Source organism: Schistocerca piceifrons, chromosome 3, assembly GCF_021461385.2.
Source record: "Schistocerca piceifrons isolate TAMUIC-IGC-003096 chromosome 3, iqSchPice1.1, whole genome shotgun sequence".
Lineage (NCBI taxonomy): Eukaryota > Metazoa > Arthropoda > Insecta > Orthoptera > Acrididae > Schistocerca > Schistocerca piceifrons.
Genome location: NC_060140.1, coordinates 451635541 through 451656829, shown reverse-complemented (window position 1 = coordinate 451656829; position 21289 = coordinate 451635541). Strand labels below are relative to the sequence as shown.

Sequence of the window (21289 nt, the reverse complement as noted above, 5' to 3'; positions counted from 1 at the left end):
ATGTAGACGCTTTGCCCGAACTCTTACGGGACTCGGCAGCTTAGTCTGCCGCGAGTATTGAGTGCATGGACAAATATCTATTAGGATCACTACGAATGTAGGCTGTGGACAGTTGGGACTATGGGTCTCACCTGAAGCGTGCACGTGATAAGTCCGTGCAGTCGCACTCTCCTCTGTGCACTCGATGGCTCAGATGGATAGAGCGTCTGCCTTATACCGTCTAAGCAGGAGATCCCGGGTTCGAGCCCCAGTCGAGGCACGCATTTTTAACTGCCCCATTAATGTATATCAACACCTGTCGACAGCAAAGGATATCGATTTAATTATCATTTCATTCTAGAGAAGCTGCACGGTCATCAATGGTATCTGTTCTTTCGGGAACAGATACTGTCTTCATACACTGTATATGTATTTATGCAGTTATACTGTAAGAATGTAGCATTTTCTTGTAAAACAATAACAAGTTTTCTGCTGAACTGGAAACTATACGTCCAATGGACTACTTATGGACCAGTAATCAGTGCGTCGACGGAACGAAAACTGCAAGAACTCTCTGGTGAATTTCCCACTCCGAGTTCCTATTATGAAAGAGAGAAAAGAACTCGAAAAAGAGTTTGAAGGAGGGAAAAAGAGAGTTCAGTGCGGTGAGAGAGGGTGAAGAGTTCCTTTGCATATTCGTGGGCCGATGTCGCGCGAGCTGCCACTCTGACAAGTGAGAGCGGACGTGACGTTCTAAAGCGTGGCGTCGCGCCGCGGCCGACTCCCATTATTCCGCGCGACGCCGGACGGCGGAGGGTGGAAGAAGGGTGGCTGAGGGGGAAAAGAGGATGGCAGAGGGAGGAGGGAGGAGGGAAGTGGGAGGGAATTCCTCGGGGCTCGACCGCACGGCGCAGGAATTTTCATTTGCGCCGGGGTTGGCCGGCCCGGCGCCGTCGCGACCTGCGCTTAATATGCGGCCCGCGGGATCGCCTCGCCACGCCGCGGCGACGGGCCGCCCACTTAGCGTCGCGACGCCTCGCCCCACTTTGCATGGCTCGCCCGCTGATGGGAATGCCCGCCGAAGCCGTCAGCCCCGCTCCTCATGTGTTTGCTTAATTAATTACTCTCTCGCCGCGCGACAGGAACGCTTCCCGGCTGGCCCAGATTTCCGAGGTGGTGTGTCGCAAAAGGCTCCTGTCGGCTCATCTCGCCTTGATACTATTACTTTCCACATCTTTTAGTTTCATCACGTTACTTTAATACCTCCTCGTATAGCGTAAGGGACTGCGAACTATCTTCCGAAACGGCATGGTGAGCCGTATCTATATCGAACACGCGCTATGGATTAACGATCGTGGCTGGTGCACCAGCCAATAGGGATTTAACCTGACTCTTAAAACCGTTCAAAATTACCGGTATCTGAAATAACCGCGTTTCGGTTTTTTATTCTTATTATTTTCTGTAATAAATGTAGAAATCGAACAAAGATCGAATAGTTTTGAACCTCTCAGTTTCAAGATTCATGGAACCAAAATATTAAATTAAATAAGCAAATAAAAGAAAAACCTAGTCTGTCCAAAGCTCACTGCTCTCCTCGAAAAGTAATAAAAATAGTTGAATTGTACAAAATATCACCAATATTCTCCTACTGATACCAATTACTCGAAACTCTGTTGAAAAATCATGTTGTAGATGTTACCACTATTTGCGCACTACGTATAGTCATTTATATAGGGAGAAAACAGAGGTTGAAGAACTCTGTTTTTCATGTTAATTTGTCTGCTTTCAACGGCAGGCAGATAAAGGCATATTATGTAGTGACAGGCAGCAAATCAGCTACTTTCAGTTTTTGTTGTATCCTAAGAATGAATTGTTGTTTAGTTTTTAATTTATAAATTTTAGCGCAATTTCGTCCCTCTTTCATTATTTCATAGAAACGCCAGACAAATCTTTCGTCTTTTAAAGCTAATGAAGCATAGTACTTCATTGCTACGTCACTTCATAAAAATACTTCCAAAGCAGGGTTGGTGCCATTCTGCAGTACAACGGATGTCCGGCGGGGACTGCGGGAAACTACTGTGGAGACCAGATGGGTGCGAGTCTTACACACTGCACGTACAGGCGTACGTTAAGCCATGCCACACGGTCAAAGGTGCATTATTACCTCAGCAATAGTTCTTGTGCCATGCGTCTGTTGCTTGTTTCCGTCGGCTTTGTTATTAAAACACCACTGATCCCTTTTTCCCCAGTTTCTATAATAACGCAATATCTTAAACCAATGAAAACTTTACAAACAAAAATTATTGATTTCTAAAAATGTTGTGTTTAAAGATCAAAAATTCTAGCACGGCTGCTAGGGCTAATTGATACTACGTTTTTTTTACTCGGTTATTAGTAAAAAAATGAAAAACTGAAAAAAAAAGAAAGCTGTTATAGCCGAAACCAAACAAATACCGAAAAATACCGGTTATTCAGAACTGAAATACGGGTATCAGTTGTAGCCGGTTGGTTTTCCCCATCCCTGCCGGACAGCCTGACTGTGATTTCTAGGTGATTTCCCAAGCTCGTGTAGGCAAATAATGCGGCGTTTTTCTTCAGTTTCCGCCCTACAATATACGATACACAAACCGTTACAATACCATTACAAACTGAACAAACTTCGCACAATACACAGACGGATGGCACACAGGAATTTCCTTCCTTACGTAGAATAGATAAATGCTAAATAAAAGAAAAAGGTACTGTGTTATGGATACGTATAACACTATCGACACCGCCCGTGATTCGCACGGGTGGTACTAAGTATATACGATGTTCCAGAAAGAATGATCAATATTCAGGATTATGGCAGGGACGCCGGCCGCGGTGGCCGAGCGGTTCTAGGCCATTCACTCCGAACAGCGCGACTGCTACGGTCGCAGGTTAGAATCCTGCCTTCTGCATGGATATGTGTGATGTCCTTAGGTTAGTTAGGTTTAAGTGGTTCTAAGTCCTAGGGGACTGATGACCATAGATGTTAAGTCCCATAGTGCTCAGAGCCATTTGAACCATTTTTTGAAGTTCTAAGTTCTAGGGGACTGATGACCTCAGATCTTAAGTCCCATTGCTCAGATCCAATTTAACCATGACAGGAACGATCATTAGAAACAAAAAGCTTCACTTGCACATTTGTCCTATTATGAATGGTTTCAGAGATAGAATACATTCAGTGTACAGTGTTATTTCTTTTCTGTATTGTTTAGCATACTCTTACATTTGCACATGTGCACATGTTCAACAGCCACGAAACATTACGACATTATGCAAAGTAATAATTGAAAAATACCTGTTTTTAACATATTCAGCCACAAGCATTAGCGCGCACGCCACATTACAGCTATTGTACAGTTCACAATAAATTTTCCGATATCCCAATGTGTCAGGTATCAGTTTCAATGTATCTTTACATTGTTATGTGAACATGTTGTGTTCCTTGTCTGATTGTCTCTCCACGTTCACTAATGAGAGAAGCAAGTCCATTATGCGACCACGTAGTTCATCTCGCGCATTCTCCTTTCATTTATAAACCTCAGGATTCATCAAACGCAATGTAGTAGTAGTAGTAGTAGTAGTAGTAGCTTCATTCATGCGTAGATCTCTTTTTAGAAGGTTGTAGGAGATGTCAAAGTATTTACAACTTTACACCAATTTAAAATAAGCTAATTCGGAAACACATACATTTACAGACTTCTGGTTGGAGACAATCGTTAGATTTACTCCTAGTAAAAAATACTTTTCTTACTAATAATTTATTAAATAGTGTAATGGCACACTGTTCTCTTGTAACTCACCGTCAGTCACTGCACACTCTATAACACACATTGTTGCATAACACTTCACTCACTACACATACACACACACACACACACACACACACACACACACACACACACACACACAACCACACTGGTGATCTCTGGGCCATTTTCTACTTCCTAGTTATTTTGGGTGTCCTGGAGCGTGGAGAAACTGTCAGTTCAGCACGCTATAAGGCGACACTCACTAAGCTGAAAGCCCGATTTCCAGGGTAAGACCAGAGAATGAAACCAACTTTCACCTGCAACATGATATCGCCAGGCCCCACATCAGTTTGGCGACCACGCAACTCATTGCGCAATTCTGCTGGACTGTCTTACCACATGCAGATTTGGCGTCCTCAGACTTTCACCCCTTTGGGCCTCTGAAAGAGGGGCTACGTGGAAAACATTGTCAAGACTTGAGATGCCGTTGTCAAAGAAGTAGCTGTTCCTATTATTACAAGCGCGGCATTCAGGCTCTGGTTCATCGTTGGCAAAAGTGCATAACGAATGGTAGTGAATATGTGGGATAATGACAGTCTGAAAATGGCTAAATGGCTCTGAGCACTATGGGACTCAACTGCTGTGGTCATAAGTCCCCTAGAACTTAGAACTACTTAAACCTAACTAACCTAAGGACATCACACACATCCATGCCCGAGGCAAATGACAGTCTGAAATATTGCGTTATTTAGCTGTGCTGTGGTGTTTTATGTATCTCCTGTGGATACCATGAGACATTACCTTCGGAACGACCCTATCATCTGTCGAAAACGACCGTTATGGAATGGTGCGCCATGTGCTGCCGCTGCTCCGTGATAACGCACGTCCCCGTATCGCAAATGTCGTAACGTGGAAGTTACGCCGATACACGTGAGAGACAAAAAAAAAAAAAAAATGGTTCAAATGGCTCTGAGCACTATGGTATTTAACAGCTGTGGTCATCAGTCCCCTAGAACTTAGAACTACTTAAACCTAACTAACCTACGGACATCACACACATCCATACCCGAGGCAGGATTCGAACCTGCGACCGTAGCAGTCGCGCGGTTCCGGACTGCACGCCTAGAACCGCTCAGCCACAGCGGACGGCCGTGAGAGACACTCAAGCACGCTTTCTATACTCCCGATCTCTTGCTTTGCGATTATCAGGTCTTCTATTCATTAAAAGAGGCGCTGAAGGGTTGACTTATTTAGCAGCAGGATATATGATCGCTCGTTAATGGGATGACTGTCTCAGTGCTCACGGTGATTTTGCGTGACTAGCATAACGATTTCGGCCATCGAACGGAAACTTTTTGCTTGCGCCTTGTAAAAACTACGTAGTATGAAAAGGTACAAGAAGAACACTCAAAATTTTTATAAGCGAATACTGTATCTACGTCTTTGGTGTCACCAGGAAATTTTCGCAGTAAACACTCTTCAAGCACGTGCTGTGTAGCTTGAACAGCGCCCGGACATCGCACGTCGGGGCGACCTTCAAGCCTCAGCGATACAGACAGGCTCCATATTTTCCATGATATGTAACGAATCGATTCAGAGCTGTCCTAAGTTTCCTAGGAGGACCAAATTCATTAACACTTTTCGTAGGGTCAGTAGTAAGGCGGAAATTCGCTGTATGGAACTTCTGCCAGACTTCTGCGGTAGTGGAAGTTGTGGGGAATAAACATATAGGTCCTTGCCATACTCCCCTGAGCACCGTGACAGCCGGTGGTCGTTGTTAGAGGCCTTTCGAAAAAATATTGCCTTAATAAAATGTATTGCATAACAGGTACATTTTAGCTACCTTTTTAAATAAATGTGTTCTTGCAATTTCTTTTATCTCTTTTGGTAATTTATTGAGCAGTTTTATTCCTTGGTAGAAAATGCTGGTTTGGTTTTATGTTTATTTTTTCTTGGCAAATGTAAGTTGAGTCTAGCTCTTGTTCCATGCTCATGGACAGAACTGTTTGTGCAGTAATTACCAAAGCTATTTTTGATGAGTACAATTGACCTATAAAAGTATTCACACGGAGCAGTAAAAATCTCCAGTGTTTTAAACAGATCTTTACAATGAGGTCGACTACCATTTTTGGTTACGATTCTTATGGCTGTTTTCTGGAGTTCTAAAATTGTGTTCATAGTTTGTGCATTTGTTCTCCTAAAAAGAATGCCATAGCTAAAAACTGAGTGTACATATGAATAGTATGTAACTAAAAGACACTGCATGTTACGTACTGGTTACAGATTCTAACGGCATAACATGCTGATAACATTCTGTTTGCAAGTGTTCACACCAATTCAGCTGAGAATCAATGTTCATTCCTAGAAATTTTGTGTTTGTTATACAGTCTATACAGGCGCCATCTACACTTAACATTGTAATTTTCCCTGTTCAGTCTGAAATTCATGGCATTAGTTTCCTTTATTTTCGATGTCACTTTATTGCTTATTGACCAATAGTAAACTTCCTTGAGAGCCTCATTTGCTTTCTCTGAAGGAGTTCTCTTGTTTTCTTAGTGACTATAATATTGCTGTGATTAGCGAAAAGAATTATTTCACCATGAATAACACTACTGGGCAAGTCATTGATGTATATCAGGAATAGTATTGGTCCTAATATGCTACCTTGCGAAACTTCTATAATAATGTATTTTGGTTCTTATAAGTGTTTCTGTAAATGTTTTGATCTATTTGAAGTATGTGTTATCTCTACTCTTTGTATCGTTACTGGTAGGTATGATCAAAACCAGTAATTAGCCACCCCTCTTATTCCTAATGCTTCTAATTTATTTAATAGAATCTTGTGGTCAACTCTATCAAAGGCCTTAGAAAGATTCAAAAATATGCCTTTGACACACTCAACTTTGTCAAGAGCATCAAGTACAACCTTTGTGAATTCTACTATGGGTGACGCTGTATTATTTGTCAATATGTGCTAAGCCTCTGTGAAATGGTGAAAGTACGTAAAAAAAGCAAAAGAGGTTATAAATGCAAATGGTCTTCATTTTATTTTCTTAGTTACAAATACCTGTGGCTGTAAGGTGTTGCTTAATTTTGTTGTCAAATTTCCAACAGGGTTCTACTGGTAATTTCCTTCTTCCAGACTTTGTCTTCTGATGGCTGAATAAAATGATCGAAATTTTTACCATTATCTCTGACACAAGCTTCTAAATGCCACATCATAGATTATCTTCGTCGCTCCCACATTCCATGCGTCTGCTATATCTGCTGGAATGCTTACATAGTACGCTGGTGAAGAATGTTAATATCCGCAATAGATCGGCAATACAGTTTTGTTTTCTTATTTTGAGTCTCAGCCTTCTGACTGGTTTTATGAGGCCAGCCACAAATTGCTCTCCTGTTTCAAAGTTTTCAGTTCAGTGTAGCGCTTGCAACCTACATTCTCAATTATTTTCTACATGTATCCCAAGCTCTGTCTTCTTCTACAGATTTTTTTCTCTACGGCTCCCTCTTGTGCATGAAAGTTATTCCTTGATGTCTTAACAGATGTCCTATCATTCTGTCCCTTCTTCTTCTCAGCGTTTTCCATATATTCCTTTCGTCGTCGATTAAGCGGAGAACCTTCTTATATCTTACCTCATCCGTCCTCGTAACTTTCAACATTCTTCTGTAGTACTACATATCAAAGTCTTCGATTCTCTTCTGTTCCTGTTTTCAGTCCATGCCTCACTACCGTACAATGCTGTGTTCAAAACGTACATTCTCAGAACATCCTTCTTCTTCAAATTAAGGCCTATATTTGATAGTAGTAGACTTCTCTCGGACAGGAATACCCTTTCGCCAGTGTTAGTCCGCTTTTTATGTCCTCCATGCTCCGTCCGTCAACGGGTAATTTTGCTACCTAGTTAGCAGAATTCCTTAACGTCATCTACTTCGTGATCACCATTACAATGTTCGTTTCTCGCAGTTTTCATTCTTTCCACTTCTCATTCTTTTCGTTTTTCTTCGATTTACTCTCAAACAGTAATCTATACTCATTGGATCATTCCATCCAACAGATCCTGTAATTCTTTTTCACTTTCACTGAGGACAACAACGTCACCTTAACATTGACATTCTTTCACCTTGAATTTTAATCCCACTTTTGAAATTTTCTTTTATTTCCCTCACTGCTTCTCCGACATTTAGATTGAACGGTAGGGGCGAAAGACTACTCTCTTACCTTACACTCTTTTTAATCCGAGAACTTCGTTTTTAATCTTCGAGTCTGATTGATTTCTTCTGGTTGTTGTACTTATTGTATTTTATCCATCTTTTCCAATAACTTACCCCTAGTTTTCTCAGAATTTCGAACATCTTCCATCAGTTTACTCTGTAGAACACTGTTTCCAGGTTGGCAGATCCTATGAGCGCGTCTTGATTTTTCTTGTCTGGTTCCATTATCAACCACGAAGCCAGAACGTTTCCTAAAGGCAACTGATCGTCATATAACAAGTGCTCAATTTTCTTTTCAGTCCTTCTGTATGTTATTCATGTCAACAACTTGGATGCATGAGCTATCAAGCTAACGTGCGATAATTCTCGCGCTACTCAGCTCTTTCCACCTTGGAAATTGCGTGGATTATGTTTTTTCCGCACGTCTTATGGTATATCGCCAGTCTCATTCATTCTACACGGTAACATGAACAGTTTTGTTGACATTTTCTCCAGTGATTTTAGAATCTCCCATGGAATGTTATCTATCATTTCCACAGTATTTTATTAAAAGTCTCCAAAATCTCTACTAAATCCTGATTCTAATACTGGATCCCTTATCTCTTCGCTATAAACTTCTGTTCCTTCTACCGTCACATCATCAGATAAGTCCTCCCCCTGATAGAGGTGCTCAATGTACTCTTTCCACTTATCCGTGCTCTCCTCTGCATTTAGCTGTGGAATTCCATTGCCCTTGCTTTTAATTTTGCCGAGGGTTGTTTTCACTTTTCTGTACTCTGAGTCAGTCCTTCCGACAATAATTTCTTATTCGGTTTCTTCATTTTTTCATGTAGCCATCTCGCCTTAGCTTCCATACCCTTCCGGTTTATTCCATTCTTAAGTGATTTGTGTTTCTGTATTCCTGAAGATCCCTGAACATTTTTGTACTTCCCTCTTTCGTCGGTCAAGTGAAGCATTGTTTCTGTTCCCAATAGTTATTTCACAGTCACCTTCTTTGTTCCTTTATTTTTCTTTGCAACTTCTGTGACCAGCATTTTTAGAGATATCCATTCCTCTTCACTGAACTGCCTACAGAGCTATTCATTATCGCAGCATCTGTAGCCCCAGAGAAATTCGAGCATATCTCTTCATTCCTTACTACCTCCGTACCACAATTCTTTGTGAATTGATTCTTCCTGATAATTGTCTTAAGCTTCAGCCAAATCTTCAAAATTACTAACTGCGATCTGAGTCTGCATCTTTCCCTTACAATACAGTATCTGATTTCGGAATCTCTACCAGACCATTTTGTAGAGCAACAAATATTCCTGTATTTCCTGGCCCTCTCGAAGTATACATCCTCGTGTTGCGATTTTTGAGCAGAGTATTCGCTATTTCCCCGTTATATCCTCCCCCCCCCCCCTGTCCTCCTGGTCGACCATGAACCAGGAGGCCTGCTGCCTCAGCGATATAGATAGTCGTACGGTAGGAGTACGCACAACGCAGGGGTATCTGTTGAGAGGCCAGACAAACGTATGGTTCCTGAAGAGGGGCAACTGTCTTTTTTGTAGTTGCAGGGGCAATAGACTGGATGACTGATTGAACTGTCCTTGTAACACCACCAAAACAGCATTGCTGTGCTGGTACTGCGAACGCCTGAAAGCAAGGGAAAACTACAGCTGTAAGTTTTCCAGAGGACATGCAGCTTTACTGTATGTTTAAACGATGATGGCGTCCTCTTCAGTAAACTATTACGGAGGTGAAATAGTCCCCCATTCGGATCTCCGGGCGCGGACCACACGGGAGGACGTCGATAACAGGACAAACAAAACTGGCTTTCTACGGATCGGAGCGTGGAATGTCAGATTCCTTAATCGGGCAGGTGGGTTAGAAAATTTAAAGAGGGGAATGGATAATTAAAGTTAGATACAGTGGGTATTAAGAAAGTTCGGTAGCAGGAAGAACGGGACTTCTGGTCAGGTGAATACAGCGTTATAGATACAAAATCAAATAGGGGTAATGCAGGGGAAGGTTTAGTAACGAATAAAAAAACCAGGAACGTGGATAAGCTTCTACGAACAGCGTAGTGAACGATTTATTGGAACCAAGATGGACACGAAGGCCATGTCTCCTACAGTAGGACAAGTTTATATGCCACCTAGCTTCACAGATGACGAAGAGATTGAAGAAAGGTATGATGCGTTAAAAGAAATTATTCAGATAGTTAAGGAAGCCGAAAATTTAATAATCAAGGGTGACTGAAATTCGATAGCAGTAAAAGGGAGAGAATGAGAAAGAGGTAGGTGAATATTAACTGGGGTAAGAAATGAAAAAGAAGCCGCCTGCTAGAATTTTCCACAGAGCATAACTTAATCATATCTAGCACTTGGTTTACGAATCATGAAAGGAGGCTGTATGCTTGAAGAGACCTGGAGATACCTGAAGGTTTGAGATCGTATACATATGCCTACCCGTGGTCTAGGGATAGCCGGCACGGTAACTCAGCGTGTTCGGTCAGAGAGCCGGTCGGCCTCTGTAGTAAAAAAACTGAGTGGAACGATCACCCACCGTACTTGAACAGGATGTCTTGCGACGTCCGCAACGACCAAACACAAAACGTCTTCGATCCCGGGTTCGATCCCCACCACTGCCTAAATTTTGATAAATAATCAGCATTGGCGGCCGAAGACTTCCGGCATAAGAAAAATGGTTCAAATGGCTCTGAGCACTATGGGACTCAACTGCTGAGGTCATTAGTCCCCTAGAACTTAGAACTAGTTAAACCTAACTAACCTAATGACATCACAAACATCCATGCCCGAGGCAGGATTCGAACCTGCGACCGTAGCGGTCTTGCGGTTCCAGACTGCAGCGCCTTTAACCGCACGGCCACTTCGGCCGGCCCGGCATAAGAAGTCAGCCTCATTCTGCCAACGGCCTTGTCAAAGAGGGCGGAGGAACGGATAGAGGCTCAGGGCACGCTCTTGTCCTAGGGGTGGGAAATTGCCCCTAAAGGCGGAAGAAACAGCAATGATCAACGACATGAGGATGCAGAAGGCAATGGAAACCACTGCATTAAAGACAAGTAACGTGTATCCACAGGACATGTGGCCTGTAATTGAAGAAGTGTCATGACGATCTCTCCATTGGCAAAAGATTCCGGAATAGTCCCCCATTCGGATCTCCGGGAGGAGACTGCCAAGGGGGAGGTTACCATGAGAAAAAGATTGAATAATGAACGAAAGGATAACGTTCTACGAGTCGGGGCGTGGAATGTCAGAAGCTTGAACGTGGTAGGGAAACTAGAAAATCTGAAAAGAGAAATGCAAAGGCTCATTCAAGATATAGTAGGGGTCAGTGAAGTGAAGTGGAAGGAAGACAAGGATTTCTGGTCAGATGAGTGTCGGGTAATATCAACAGCAGCAGAACATGGTATAACAGGTGTAGGATTCGTTATGAATAGGAAGGTAGGGCAGAGGGTGTGTTACTGTGAACAGTTCAGTGACCGGGTTGTTCTAATCAGAATAGAAAGCAGACCAACACCAACAACGATAGTTCAGGTATACATGCCGACGTCGCAAGCTGAAGATGAACAGATTGAGAAAGTGTAATGCAGTATGTAAAGGGGGACGAAAATCTAATAGTCATGGGCAACTGGAATGCAGTTGTAGGGGAAGGAGTAGAAGAAAAGGTTACAGGAGAATATGGGCTTGGTACAAGGAATGAAAGAGAAGAAAGACTGAGTTCTGTAACAAGTTTCAGCTAGTAATAGCGAATACCCTGTTCAAGAATCACAAGAGGAGGAGGTATACTTGGGAAAGGCCGCGAGATACGGGAAGATTTCAATTAGATTACATCATGGTCGGACAGAGATTCCGAAATCAGATACTGGATTGTAAGACGTACCCAGGAGCAGATATAGACTCAGATCACAATATAGTAGTGATGAAGAGTAGGCTGAAGTTCAAGACATTAGTCAGGAAGAATCAATACGCAAAGAAGTGGGATACGGAAGTACTAAGGAATGACGAGATACATTTGAAGTTATGTAACGCTATAGATACAGCAATAAGAAATAGCGCAGTAGGCAGTACAGTTGAAGAGGGATGGACATCTCTAAAAAGGGCCATCACAAAAGTTGGGAAGGAGAACATATGTACAAAGAAGGTAGCTGCGAAGAAACCATGGGTGACAGAAGAAATACTTCAGTTGAGTGATGGAAAATGGAAATGAGCGTTTGGCGTCATTGGCCGGGAGGCCCCTCGCGGGGCAGGTCCGGCCGCCATATCGCAGGTCTTATTACATTCGGCGCCACATTGGGCGACCTGCACGCCGGATGGGGATGAAATGATGATGAACACAACACAACACCCAGTCCCTGAGCGGAGAAAATCTCCGACCCAGCCGGGAATCGAACCCGGGCCCAGAGGACGGCAATCCGTCACACTGACCACTCAGCTACTGGGGCGGACAGTTGAGTGATGAAAGGAGGAAGTAAAAACATGTTCCGGGAAAATCAGGAATACAAGTCGCTGAGGAATGAAATATATAGGAAGTGCAGGGAAGCTAAGACGAAATGGCTGCAGGAAAAATGTGAAGACATCGAAAAAGATATGATTGTCGGAAGGACAGACTCAGCATACAGGAAAGTCAAAAAAACAACCTTTGGTGACATTAGAAGCAACGATGGTAACATTAAGAGTGCAACGGGAATTCCACTGTTAAGTGCAGAGGAGAGAGCAGATAGGTGGAGAGAATACATTGAAAGCCTCTATGAGGGTGAAGATTTGTCTGATGTAATGGAAGAAGAAACAGGAGTCGATTTAGAAGAGATAGGGGATCCAGTATTAGAATCGGAATTTAAAAGAGCTTTGGAGGATTTGCGGGTCAAATAAGGCAGAAGGGATAGATAACATTCCATCAGAATTTCTAAAATCATTGGGGGAAGTGGCAACAAAGCAACTATTCACGTTGGTGTGTAGAATATATGAGTCTGGCGATATACCATCTGACTTTCGGAAAAACATCATCCACACAGTTCCGAAGACGGCAAGAGCTGACAAGTGCGAGAATTATCGCACAACCAGCTTAACAGCTCATGCATCGAAGCTGCTTACAAGAATAATATACAGAAGAATGGAAAAGAAAATTGAGAATGCGCTAGGTGACGATCAGTTTGGCTTTAGGAAAAGTAAAGGGACGAGAGAGGCAATTCTAACGTTACGGCTAATAATGGAAGCAAGGCTAAAGAAAAATCAAGACACTTTCATAGGATTTGTCGACCTGGAAAAAGCGTTCGACAATATAAAATGGTGCAAGCTGTTCCAGATTCTGAAAAGTGTAGGGGTAAGCTATAGGGAGAGACGGGTCATATACAATACGGACAACAATCAAGATGGAATAACAAGAGTGGGCGATCAAGAACGAAGTGCTCGTATTAAGAATGGTGTAAGACAAGGCTGTAGCCTTTCGCCCCTACTCTTCAATCTGTACATCGAGGAAGCAATGATGGAAATAAAAGAAAGGTTCAGGAGTGGAATTAAAATACAAGGTGAAAGGATATCAATGATACGTTTCGCTGATGACATTGCTGTCCTGAGTGAAAGTGAAGAAGAATTAAATGATCTGCTGAACGGTATGTACAGTCTAATGAGTACACAGTATGGTTTGAGAGTAAATCGGAGAAAGACGAAGGTAATGAGAAGTAGTAGAAATGAGAACAGCGAGAAACTTAACATCAGGATTGATGGTCACGAAGTCAATGAAGTTAAGGAACTCTGCTACCTAGGCAGTAAAATAACCAATGACGGATGGAGCAAGGAGGACATCAAAAGCAGACTCGCTATGGCAAAAAAGGCATTTCTGGCCAAGAGAAGTCTACTAATATCAAATACCGGCCTTAATTTGAGGAGGAAATTTCTGAGAATGACGTCTGGAGTACAGCATTGTATGGTAGTGAAACATGGGCTGTGGGAAAACCAGAACAGAAGAGAATCGAAGCATTTGAGATGTGGTGCTATAGACGAATGTTGAAAATTAGGTGGACTAATAAGGTAAGGAATGAGGAGGTTCTACGCCGAATCGGAGAGGAAAGGAATATGTGGAAAACAGTGATAAGGAGAAGGGACAGGATGATAGGACATCTGCTAAGACATGAGGGAATGACTTCCATGGTACTAGAGGGAGCTGTAGAGGGCAAAAACTGTAGAGGAAGACAGAGATTGGAATACGTCAAGCAAATAATTGAGGACGTAGGTTGCAAGTGCTACTCTGAGATGAAGAGGTTAGCACAGGAAAGGAATTCGTGGCGGGCCGCATCAAACCAGTCAGTAGACTGATGACCAAAAAAAAAAAAAAAAAAACATAATGGTATGAAAGAGATTTAGGGACCAGGTTTAAATTGTAAGACATTCCCATGGGTGGATGCGGACTGTGGCCACAATTTATTGTTTATGAACTGTAGATTAAAACTGAAGAAACTGCAAAAAGGTAGGAATGGGATCTGGACAAACTGAAAGAACCAGAGGTTATAGAGAGGTTTAGAGGGAGCACTAGGAAACGATTGGCGAGAACAGGGAGAAGGAATACAGTAGAAGAAGAATGGTTAGCTCTGAGAGACGAAGTAGTGAAGGCAGCACAGGATCAGATAGGTAAAAAGACGAGGGCTAGTAGAAATCCTTGTTGACGGCCTTGCCGCAGTGGTAACACCGGTTCCCGTCAGATCACTGAAGTAAAGCGCTGTCAGGCTGGGCCTGCACTTGGATGGGTGACCATCCGGTCTGTCGAGCGCTGTTGGCAAGCGGGGTGCACTGAGCCCTTGTGAGGCCAACTGAGGAGCTACTTTATTGAGAAGTAGTGGCTCCGGTCTCGTAAACTGCCATAGGCCGGCAGAGCGGTATGCTGACCACATGCCCCTTCATATCTGCATCCAGTGACGCCTGTGGAGGACCGTGAATAACAAGACGGCCGGTCGGTACCGTTTGGCCTTCAAAGACTTGTTCGGACGGAGAAGAGTAGAAATCCTCGGGTAACATAAGCGATACTGTATTTAACTGATGAAATGAGAAAATATAAAAGTGCAGTGAATGAAGCAGGGGAAAAGAAATTAAACGTCTCAAAAATGAGATCGACAAAAAGTGCATAACGACTAAGCAGGAATGGTTAGAAGAGAAATGTAAGGCTGTAAAGGCATGTATCACTGGGGGTAAGATAGATGCCGCCTGCAAGAAAATTAAAGTGACCTTTGGAGAAAAGAGAACCAACTCCATTAATATCAAAAGCTCGGATCAAAAAGCAGTCCTAAGCAAAGAAGTTAAAGCAGAAAGGTGGAAGGAGTATATAGAGGATCTACACAAGTGCAATGTACTTGAAGGCAATATTATGGAAGTGGAAGAGGACGTAGATGAAACTGAGATGGGAGATACGGTCTTGTGTAAAGGATTTGACAGAGCACTGAAAGACCTAAGTCGAAATAAGGCCCTGGGAGTAGACAACATCCCATTAGACCTACTGAAATCCTTCGGAGAGCCAGCCATTACAAAACTCTTCCTAGTCTTGAGGAAGATGTATGAGACAGGCGAAATATCCTCAGGCTTCAAGGAGAATGTAATAATTCCAATTCGAAAGAAAGCAGGTGCTGACAGGTGTGAAAATTACCGAACTATCAGTTTAATAAGTCACAGTTGCAAATTAATAACACGAATTATTTACAGACGAATGGAAAAACTGATAGAATCCGACCTCGGGGAAGATGAGCTTGGATTCCGCAGAAATGTAGGAACACGTGAGGCAATACTGATCCTACGACTTTCCTTAGAAGATAGGTTAAGGAAAGGCCAACCTACGTTTATAGCATTTGTAGACTTCGAGAAAGATTTTGACAATGTGGAATACTGTCTTCTTCAAATTCTGAAGGTGGCAGGTGTAAAATACAGGAAGCGAAAGGCTATTTACAATTTTTACAGAAACCAAATGGCAGTTATAAGAGTCGAGGGAAATGAAAGGGAAACAGTGGCTGGGAAGGGAGTGAGACAGGGTTGTAACTTCTTGGCGATGTTATTCAATCTGTATATTGAGCAAGCAGTAAAGGAAACAAAAGAAAAATTCGGAGTAGGAATTAAAATGCATGGAGAAGAAATAAAAACCTTGAGGTTTGCCGATGACATTGTAATTCTGTCAGAGACAGCAGAGGTCTTGGAAGAGCAGTTGAACAGAATGGACAGTGCCTTGAGAGGGGGATATAAGATGAATATCACCAAATGCAAAATGAGGATAATAGAATCTACTGGAATTAAATCAGGTGGTGCTGAGGGAATTAGATTAGGAAGGAGACACTTCAAGTAGTAGGTGAGTTTTGCTATTTGGGCGGCAAAATAACGGATTATGGCCGAAGTAGAGAGGATGTAAAATGTAGAATGGCGATGGCAAGGAAACCGTTTATGAAGAAGAGAAATTTGTTAACATCGAGTATACTCTTGTCAGGAAGCCGTTACTGAAAATATCTGTATGGAGCGCAGCCATGCACGGCAGTAAAACATTTACGATAAACAGTTTAGATGAGAAGAGAATAAATGTTTTTGAAATGCGGTGCTACATATGTATGCTGAAGATTAGATGGGTGCATCACGTAACTAATGAGGAGTTACTGAACACGATTGGGGCACAATCTGAATAGAAGAAGGGATTCGCTGGTAGGATACATTCTGAGGCATCAAAGGATCACCAATTGGCTACTGGAGGAAAGCGTGGAGGGAAAAATCGTTCAGGTAGACAGATGAATACACTAAGCAGATTCAAAAGCATTTAGGTTGCAGTAGTTATTCGGAGATGAAGAGGCATGGAGAACTGTATCAAAAAATGGTTCAAATGGCTCTGAGCACTATGGGACCCAACTGCTGTGGTCATAAGTCCCCTAGAACTTAGAACTACTTAAACCTAACTAACCTAAGGACATCATACACATCCATACCTGAGGCAGGATTCGAACCTGCGACCGCAGCGGTCGTGCGGTTCCAGACTGTAGCGCCTTTAACCGCTCGGCCACTCCGGCCGGCCGAGAACTGTATCAAACAGATCTATGGACTGAAGACCACAACAGCAACATTCGGTATTTTGTTTTCAGATAAAATTGAGGTATGACCCATTGCACGAAAAACACATTCTGACGAAATTATAATAAAACGTTTTCCAGAAATACGTTAAATGTCCTATTATCAATTCGCTGTATGACACTCCAATCACTGTTCAATGAAAACTCGTACGCCCAGTTAATCTGCCTTTAATTATGTAGAGAAGTATCTGGAAAGTGTAGCTAACTCTTGTAAATAAAATGTTTCTGATTTTCACAGTGGTTTCCATTTAGCGACCGATCGGAACTAACTTTCGGGAAAATTCTATTCTTTAATCTTAGTAATGTCTGCTTTTCTGCTTCGCCAGTGGACAGTACCATAGACAGAAAGTGTTGGTCCCTCTCCAGAAGACGTCGCTAACGCACTCTATTTTGGTAGCGCCCCTCTCGGAAATATCCGATCGATGTCTGATGGGGGAAATGTTCAGTAAATACTTAACATTAGTCTAATAACAACTGTAATGTAAGCTTCTACTTTTCATTGTGTTCTCAATACTAAAAGGATTTATTTACTTAATAGTACCATGGAAGCTCAGACAAAATACCATATCTTTGAGTTAACACTGCCCAAAACAAACAACATTTGAAAATAAAACTACCTGCAGAACCAAGATGAAAATTTTAAAAGAAAAAGACAGAAACGGAGCAGCCATGTAACAACGAAAAAGTTTTGTGAGTATGAAAATAAAAAATAAAAGTTGACCAAATGTATATATGAACCTTTCTGCTTCTTTTAGAATCCTCTACCCATTGACCAGACGTTTTCGTATCGTAATATTTCGTACAGTACGTCAGAAATCTCGAAAAACCAAGACTTTGTCATCACTACACACCGGAGTCCCTTCGATAGTGGCCTAGTGGCCTCTCCGACCTAGTGCAGCTTCTAAATGAGATAATCATTTGCAGCCTACTATACATAAGGAATGGCAGATGATACTCTTTCTCATAAAATCGCTGTTTGCGAGAGAAAAATGCAAACATTTAGAGATTTTACACAGACGAAAATTACATCTGGGTCGAATGAACAAGAGACAAAGAGAAATTGGTTGCATGCACCTCGGTGCATGCAAATGCATTTAACACATTAAACTGCGTATCGTCCCAATTTCTATAATTATTTATCTAACGTAGGAAATGCTTTGTTCTACCGCCAACATATGAGTATTACGTTGTGTCAGTTTATGCGTTATGCAAATTTGGGTAACACATCGTCCGCGTTTTGCGGTCTGCGGCTACTATCTTTTACAGTGTTACATAGCACAATTAATCGTAGCTGTTTGCAAACAGGTGCATTATAGAAGTTATTCATTTGATGTCTAAATGAAAAATGTGAACACTTTGGCAACACTAGTTTTTATTTTGTAGTTTGGGGTCGCCTTTTTTTCACCTGTGACAGATTTCGTACTTAAGTGCCCTCGATTTTGAGGTCTGAATGCTTTTTTTAAAACTAACTTACCGGTTTAGGCGCTTAGAAACCCTTACATATAGAGAGAACTCCATTCCACATATCTTTTGGCTTGTGAAGGCTAATTCAACTAACGAGACATTTTATAACTATAATAGACATAAGGATTGTTTTTAATACAAATCCGCGGTTATGTGAAATAAATACAGTCCCAATATCCTGAGCAAAACTGTTAGATGCACAGCAGAGTTACTTAATTTGACCTCATCTGTGGCATTCTCTTTCCTAAAAGGGAAGTGTTAATTCAACGAACATCGCCTGTACGATATCTGCGCTGCTCTGTCCACGTCTCTGTTGTGTACCCTACCGCTGAAAGAAGTTCAGACAACGCATCAGGAGTCCTGATATAGAAATAGAATCATTAATACCGAATGAAGGAAGGAGGATTATGGTGTAATGAGATCATTAGAGTAGGAGCACTATCTACATTTGAGAATGGAAATCGGAAGTCTTCTTTTTAAAGACATTTGCTTTAACGTAGAGAGGAAACAGCGGGAAACCTAAAAGTGGATGACCGGACAAGGGTTTGAAGTGCAGCACTCCCGAATTTGTGTCCGGAGCTCTAATCAGGAATTTTATTTATTGTGTATGTGTTATGCTTTTCTCCTCACGTCTTGACACCTAAATTTTGCTCCCATGCATTTAGGTGGGCGGAACAATGCGTTTTTTGAAACAAACATTTTCGTCTTCCTTGCTTTATTTTTCAATAGTCGCTGCACGGCATCAAAATTACGCTCATTTTTGTCTCATCTATCAGTTGCGCCTCTGTTAGTCATAACATTTGACACTTCGCAACATAAACAATGAAATTATTCAAGGATGGCTTCATCCGGGGACTGGGTGTTTGTATTATCCTCATCATTTCATCATCATTCGGGAAAATGGTGAGACTAAACTGAGAAAAGATTGGGAATTTGTACGGGTGCTGGTAACCACGAAGTTGAGCGCCCCAGAAACCATCATCATCAATCAAGGATGACTCCAGTTAAAAATTTTGTTGCCTCAAAGGAAATTTTTAGTGAAATGCCATATTGTTGTGATATTTGCTATACGATACACATCAATATTCTCTACATATTTTATGCATACGAAAAAGGGAATACAAAAGATCGTCTTCACCTGTTCTACAAATGATGGTTGGTTGGTTGGTTGTTTGGGGAAGGAGACCAGACAGCGTGGTCATCGGTCTCATAGAATTAGGGAAGGATGGGGAAGGAAGTCGGCCGTGCCCTTTGAAAGGAACCATCCCGGTATTTGCCCGGAGCGATTTAGGGAAATCACGGAAAACCTAAATCAGGATGGCCGGACGCGGGATTGAACCGTCGTCCTCCCGAATGCGAGTCCAGTGTCTAACCACTGCGCCACCTCGCTCGGTCTCTACAAATGATGCGCTCGAATAATTTATCCCAGGTAAACAATTTATTTTCAGTTCCATATTGTCAGTTCTGTATACGCCGGGCGATCAAAAAGTCAGTATAAAATTGAAAATTTAATAAACCACGGAATAATGTAGAGAGAAAGGTAAAAATTGACATACATGTTTGGAATGCATGGGGTTTTATTAGAACAAAAAAAAAAAAAAACTAAGTTCACAAAATGTCCGACAGATGGCGCTGGACAGCAAAACGTCAGTGACTGCGCATGACAATCGTGTATAAAAGGAGCTGTAATGAGAGAGAGGAACAGATGCGCCAGCAGTCGTAGCATGTTGACGTTACCTGAAAAGGCGGTTTTAGTGAAGCTGTATTATCAGAATGGGGAATGTGATAGTTCAGCGTTACGATTCTATCGCCATAGGCATGGGATTCGAACGGGTGAAGGTCCGTTGACAAATGCAGTTGTGGCGAGAATGATTTCGAAGTTCGAAGCCACGGTATGTTTAGACGATAAAACCCGTAGTGGCCGACCGAGCACAAGGCGTAATGCTGCTGAGACAGTTCAGGAAGGAATGGAGACTGTAGAAAGGTTCGTCTATGCACGGGGAAGTCAGCGCTTGTGCAGTCGCACATCGCACCGGCATTCCATACACTACTGTTTGGTTGGCAGTGAGGCGTACCCTCCGATGCCATCCATACAATATCCATCGGCATCATGAACTCTTACCTGGCGATTTAGTGAAGCGGGGGGTATTTGCGGCGTGGGCGTTTCGAAAGATGGCGGGAGATGACGAGTGGTTGAGTAACGTGTTATGGACCGACGAAGCTCATTTCACGCTCCGAGGGTCTGTCAACGCCCACAACTGCAGAATTTGGGCTACCGAAATTCCTAGAACTGTCGTGGAAACTCCATTGCACGACGAGAAAGTCACGGTATGGGTTGGATTTACCACATCTACCGTTATCGGGCCTTTTTTCTTCGAGAAAATACGTGATTCTGGTTTTGTAACTGCTACCGTGACGGATGAGAACTACGCCGATATGTTACAGAATCGCATCATCCCCAGCCTGGCTGATAAACACCTGCTGGAACGTACGATGTTTATGCAGGATGGCGCTCCACGCCATATTGCTAGACGCGTGAAAGATCTCTTGCGCGCGTCGTTTGGTGATGATCCTGTGCTCAGCCGCCACTTACGTCATGCTTGGCCTCCCAGGTCCCCAGACCTCAGTCCGTGCGATTATTGGCTTTTGGTTTACCTGAAGCCGCAAGTGTATCGTGATCGACCGACATCTCTAGGGATGATGAAACACAACATCCGACGCCAATGCCTCACCATAACTCCGGACATTCTTTACAGTGCTGTTA

General features: G+C 42.5%; 1 long non-coding RNA gene and 1 other non-coding gene across 2 annotated transcripts in view; one reads left to right on the top strand and one right to left on the bottom strand.

Moving 5' to 3' along the window:
* Positions 1 to 21289, bottom strand: part of LOC124790048 — a 731797-nt gene that overhangs the window by 49766 nt on the left and 660742 nt on the right. The gene's annotated exons all lie outside the window — the stretch shown is intronic.
* Positions 178 to 259, top strand: Trnai-uau. The gene is given in 2 exon segments: positions 178 to 216; positions 224 to 259. It is a non-coding gene; the product is annotated as a tRNA-Ile (tRNA).